The sequence below is a fragment of the Humulus lupulus genome, chromosome 3 (genome assembly GCF_963169125.1).
Source record: "Humulus lupulus chromosome 3, drHumLupu1.1, whole genome shotgun sequence".
Lineage (NCBI taxonomy): Eukaryota > Viridiplantae > Streptophyta > Magnoliopsida > Rosales > Cannabaceae > Humulus > Humulus lupulus.
The window spans coordinates 248,222,207-248,228,538 of NC_084795.1; positions in this window are offsets into that span (position 1 = coordinate 248,222,207).

Here is a 6,332-nt window from a genome sequence, read left to right on the forward strand (position 1 = left end):
ACATGTTCGGCCTACGTGGCTGCCACGACCGAGGTTGTTTTGCGAGATATGTTGTAAATATCTGGATTTGTCGCTTAGGTCGACAATATTTAAAGTCTTGAATTGTAATACATTTTTGAAACATTGTTTTGGGATCCCAATGTTCAACTTTTTATGAACTTAAATGAATATCCAAATCTCTATAACTAACGTTCGTCAAATGAGCCTTTATTTCAATTTAATTATACTTTTCAACCTAAAACCTCGATTAGAGAGCTAATGGGACATTTATAAATCACATGGTAACGACTCTAAGGTAGTGTAGCGTCCCAAATTTTGCTAATAAGGCTTAGGGCCTTGATTAGCGTGCTTGGAGGGCAATAATTGATTTAATTATGTTAATAAATGAATTTGATGATTATGTGATTAGAAATGCATGTTTAGGTGAATTAAATATGCATGTGGGCCCCATTTGGCTATTAGGGGCATAATTATAATTTTTAGCCCGTTGAGGGCATAAATGCAATATTTGTGTATATCGTGATTGATACCACGAGTGAGTGGTGATATATTTGTGATGCACGATCCGAGACGGTCCTAGGGAGCAGTTTAGCTAGAAAGTCACAACGGGGTCAAATACCCGGCTCGGGAGGAGCCTAGGGGTATTTTGGGAACGTAATACGTGTTCGGGATTTATCGAGTAATGGATAATAATTTAGCAATTATTTGGAAATGTCGGGATTAAACGGGGATTTATAGGAACACTCAAGGAATTAGCGGGATTTGGCAATTGACGAAATTGACCTTAGTGATTAGATTGACTTAAGGGGCAATTTGGTCTTTTGGTAAAGGATATACATGGTTTAGAGCAAGTTGAGTATTCTTGAGAAATCACTAGAACTAAGGAGAAGGAAACAGAAACTCTCAGCTAGCCTCTTTGTTTTCTCTCTCTCGGCTCCCTCTATCTTCTTGGGTGCTTGAAAGCTTGAAGGTTCTATTGGAGATTCAGACTAAGGGATTGGAGGATTGAAGGCTTGAAGTGTATAGGAATTGCTCAGGCCGAATATGTAACAGAGGTAAGATTTCATACTGAATTCTCTATGAATTTCGCTGTAACTTCTGGCTATGGTGGCCTAGGTTCAAGGGTGATTGAATTTAGGTGTTTATGAGACTTTCTGTTGGATTTCTAGATCTTGAAACTAGTTGTGTTGTTTAGATATGAATCCTAGGCAGAATTCTAGGATTAAGGCTCGGAATTGGTGAGTTTCAGGGAAGTTAGCTCGTAAAATTGCATGGGATTTCTGGGTTTTCGGGCTCGAGTCGCGACCCTATTCATCAGGCATCGTGGCCCGCTTGAGTTTATAGGCTAAGGGACTTCAGAAAATTTCCTAGGCATCGTGTAAGGTTTAGGCGTCGTAACCCGTGTCTCTCAGCAGAGAGGCATTTTGCCTCTGACTTGGGGTGCACCGCGACCCTTAAGAAGGGTTGGGTCGCGGCCCAAATGCAGAATTTTGGCTGTTTGAAGGTTTTTAGCTCGGGAACTCAAACGTTAAGGCTCGGGAAGGGTTCTACTACCCAGTTTGGTAGAATCCAAGGTCCCGGAGGCTAGATTTATGTCTTGAAGCTATTTATTGGATTAGAGCTTGATGGATGGCTATTATAAATATGTTGTGACTAGGTTTTATACGAGGCTGGTGTTAGAGGACTGCGGTCCTCAAATAGCTTGGGACACAAGTAAGAAAATTGTTGTATCCGTAGAGCAGGGCGTGGCCCTATTATTTGTATTGCAGGGCATGGCCCTATCTGATTGAATTGTAGGGCGTAGCCCTATTGTTTATGTTTAGTATGTGTGTGAATATTTGTTGATATTATGCTATGTAGTGAATATTTGTGAATGAACGGCGAAGGCCGAGAACGGTAAGAAGCCAAGTACGGCAAGGTGCCAGGACTGGGAATGGTGTTGAGCATGTAGAGTGCAAAGCCGAGTACGGCAAGGGGCCGGGAACGGCGTTGAGCACGCGAAGTGCAGGCCGTTAGGGCGAGACCCTCCTAGGATGCTGGAGTCATCCTCTCGATGAAGACCGCGAACCCAGGGCCTGGTAAAGCGCCTGGGACGGCGTGGCCGCTATGTGTTTAGCCTGTTGGCTGCTTTGTTATATGATGTTGATAGATATGCATATGTTAATTGTTTTGTGTTGAGTTTTCTTGTTTGGATTCGACTCACGAGTGCTATATGTGTAGGTAAGGGCAAAGGAAAGGTCGACCAACCATGAGTATGGAGAGCGTGGAGCGACGGTTACATGTTCGGCCTACCTGGCTGCCACGGCCAGGGTTATTTTGGGAAAATGTACTATAACAGTTGTTTTGTCGCCTAAGTCGACCATAAATGTATTTTGAGATGTAAAGTATTTTCTCAATGGTATTTTGGGATCCTAAATGTTTAACTCTTTATGTTTTTAATAAATAACCAAATGTTTTATATTCAATTTCTTTAAATGAATTTTGTCTCAGTTTAGTTACATTTTGACCTAAAACCTCGATTAGCGAGCTAATGGAACATTTTTAACTCACTTAGTATCGGCTCTAAGGAAGTAGGGTGTTACACTGGTTTACGTCATTATGGAATTTTGGGGTGTCTTGCTCGTCTCGTGAAGAAAAAGGTAGGAAAGCTAGAACATCCAACTGATGTTTGCTTGTTTGTTGGCTATCCTAAAGGTACTCAGGGTTGTTTTATAGTCCAGTAGATAAGAAAGTGTTTGGCTCTACAAACACTACTTTTCTGGATAACAACTGCATAATGAATTTCAAGCCTTGTAGCAAAATAGTATTAGATGAAAAATCATAAACTATTGTTCCATCCTCACCGACGCAAGTTGATGAAAACAAGGTAGATTTAGAAACCACTAATCCAAGTCAGAAAGTTACGGTGCCTCATCATAGTGGGAGGGTTTCTCATAACTCAGTACCTATGAGATGGATAATGAAAGCCACAAGCTGGGTGGGCACGCAAGTAACAATGATCTGTTGGCCTTTAAACAAGCAATGGGTATGTCTGAAAGGGATCTTTGGCTCGAAGTCAAGTACCAAGTGTTGTCCCTCAAAATTCAAGAGATGACGTGGCAAATGAGAAAGTGGTACGTGGCATCACAAGTCATGGAAAAATCGACAAAGCATTGAAAAAGATTGATGAACAAAGATGGATAGGTCTAGGACCTATAGGGAAGTCGACCAAGCCTAAACCCCCTTGGGGTGGTTGGCCTGGCCCTAGCCCCCTAGGGGTGGTCGGCCTAGCCCTAACTCCTAGGGGTGGTCGACCTAGCATGACCTAAAAGCCACATGGGGTGGTCGTCCTAAACTCCCAAATACACTTCGTTGGATAAAGTTCACGCTCGTTCAAGCTGAAATCAACAGGCCTAGCACCCAAGCTCTAAAGGGTCATCGGGTCTAGCACCTAGGTCTCATAGACCAACCAAGACTTCGCATTTTCCCGAAGGTTTCAATCTTGCATGGTCAACCACGATCCAAAGAAACGACGAGAAGACCTATGATCTCATAATCATGGGAAGGTGGACACGTATCTCCACTTCCAATGATCGTGTACAAAACCACGATCCCCAGTCTTGTTGATCATGTAACAACTCCTGGGTACTATAAATAAAGGACCCAAGGCTTCATTTGATAGAAAGAGGGATTTGAGAGGCTTTTGGATCGATCATTTTGATTAACTTCTGGGAAAATCTGTGACGAGTGAACTCTTCAGTTCATCTTTGTAATTGTCAATTGAGTGAACTAAATACTAAGTGGATTAGGTTATTGCTGTTTATCAGAATAGGGCTGAACCACTATAAATTTATGTGTGTTTTGTTTATATATTTGTATTATGTCGTATATTTACATTTATATCATTCAAAATGTGTCGTATATCGTACATACGACCGTTGGGCAATTTCACAGGTCAACACCAAGAAATTGAGTCTAAGTACTCTAAATTTGTCTGAGATCTTATAGATGCACCATTGGACTTTAGTGTTATATTATTTTATAATATAATGTTTTAGATTAAATAAATGTGACAAAGAGTGTCACATATTGTAACATATAATAGAGAGGTACAATATTTAGATATATGTGAATATCCAAATATGTAACATATTTGGTGTTACAAATTCAGTTACAAATTTGTAACTTCCAAATATTGCCCATTGTTGTGTAGACTTGTTGTTACACAATATTTAGATGAATTTCTTAAAGTCATATGTGAAATGGCTGTTAGAGATATGATTTTAACCCCAATAATGTGCTTTGGAGGTTACAAAATCATTTGGGAGTGGATTGGGACCGTTTGGAAAAACAACACATTTTCATGTGCTGAAATTGGCCAGTGGCCGTGGCCAGGAATGTTGGTGGCCGCGGCCTAGGGAACAGAGACCAGTGGTCGCGGCCACTGATACTCCTGGCCACGGCCACAAGTGCTGACTGACCATTTTTTTTCTTCAGTTTTTTCCAATTTTTTTTTCAGTTTTTTCCAAACTTTTTGAACAGCTCCAAAAACCCAAATAACTCCCAAATCTCATTTTTAATTCCATAAACATCAAATTAATCATTGGTAACAGCCATGGGGTTGGTGGAATTTAAAATTCAAAGGGTGTCTCTAAACTCTATAAATAGGAGCCTATTGCTCACTTGTAAGACACAACTTTTCTATCTACTAGAGCACTTGGCTAGAAAACACCTAAAAGACTTTATTATTCCATAAAGCAATTTCCAAAATATGTGAGAGATCCCTTAGTGCTTGAGTTAGGGGGAAATAAGCTTTTGGACAAAGGTTTAAAACCTTGTTCAAGTTGGTGATCCCCAACACTCTTCACTTTGGTAGTGTGAGTGAGAGTTGTTTGTTTCTTGTTCTTTTCTTTTATTCTATTGCTTTTCATCTTCATATTCTTCTTCTCTATTTATTTGTATTTCTTATTTAGAGTTGTAATCTTTTCTTTTCTTTTTGTTACAAATACTTTTGCTTTATTTGTATCTTTTTGTGTAGAGTTGTATTCCTCCATTCTCTTCTTCTAATTCTTCTATTGTTTATTTGTATTTTCAGTCATAGAGTTGTAACACTATTTAATCAATATTATTTATTTGTATTATTTTGTCTAGAGTTGTAATATTTCTTACCAATTTCCATTGAAATAACATATATTTTCCTAACATTCAAAAGCTCATCACTTGTTTGTTTCAATGGAAGATGAGACTATCAAGATTATGAATCAAGACCTAGTGAGGTTGGATAGGTTTGATGGGTCCAATTTCACTAGATGGAAAGACAAGGTGAGATTTCCCTTAACCACTCTCAAGATCGCCTACATTCTAGAGTCCACCCTAGAACCTCTACCAACGCCATCCGACAAGGACACTCCCAAGGGAGTGGAGAAAAGAAGGAAGAGGGAGGAGGACAATCTCCTTTGTAGGGGTCATATCCTTAACTCCCTTTCTGATAGGTTTTATGACCTCTACACCAAGACCAAATTAGCAAAGGAAATATGGGATGCACTTGAGACAAAATTCAAGGTGGAAGAGGAAGGTACCAAAAAGTTTTTGATATCTCAATATATTGATTTCTCAATATATTGATTTCAAGTTTTTTTGGTAATAAACATATTCTTCCTCAAATACATGAATTGCAAATAATTGTTAACAAATTGAAAGTTTTGAAGATTGAGCTTCCCGAGACCTTTCAAGTTGGTGTTATAATTGCTAAATTACCACCAACTTGGAGGAGCTATAAAAAAATAATCCTTCATAAAAATGAGGATTATTCTTTGGAGGAAATCCAAAAGCATATTCGAATCGAGGAGGAATCGATATGTAGAGATAAACTTGTGGAAGGGTCTAATGAAGAGATTTCCAAAGCAAATGCGGTGTCACAACCAAAACATCCCAAAAACAAAGGGAAAGGCAAGAAGAGTAATGAGACGTCCTTGGGTCCAAGAACCAACCCAAAAAAGTTTAAAGGTGAGAAAGGTCCTTGCTTTGTGTGTGGGAAAAATGGTCACTATGCTAGAGAGTGTAGGCATAGAAAAGACCAACAAGGACCTAAGGTAAATGCAACTCAAGAGGAGAATATAGTTGCTACCCTTAGTGAGGTGAATGCGGTCCAAGGCAAGGTGAAAGGGTGGTGGTATAATATATGTGCCACCGTCCATGTCACCTATGACAAATCATTGTTCAAGACCTTTGAAGAGTCAAAGGGCAACCATGAGATGCAAATGGGCAATGAGGGAAAATCCAAGGTACTTGACAAAGGTACCATTGAAGTCTTTTTCACCTCCAGCAAGAAAGTAATATTAGTGAATGTATTT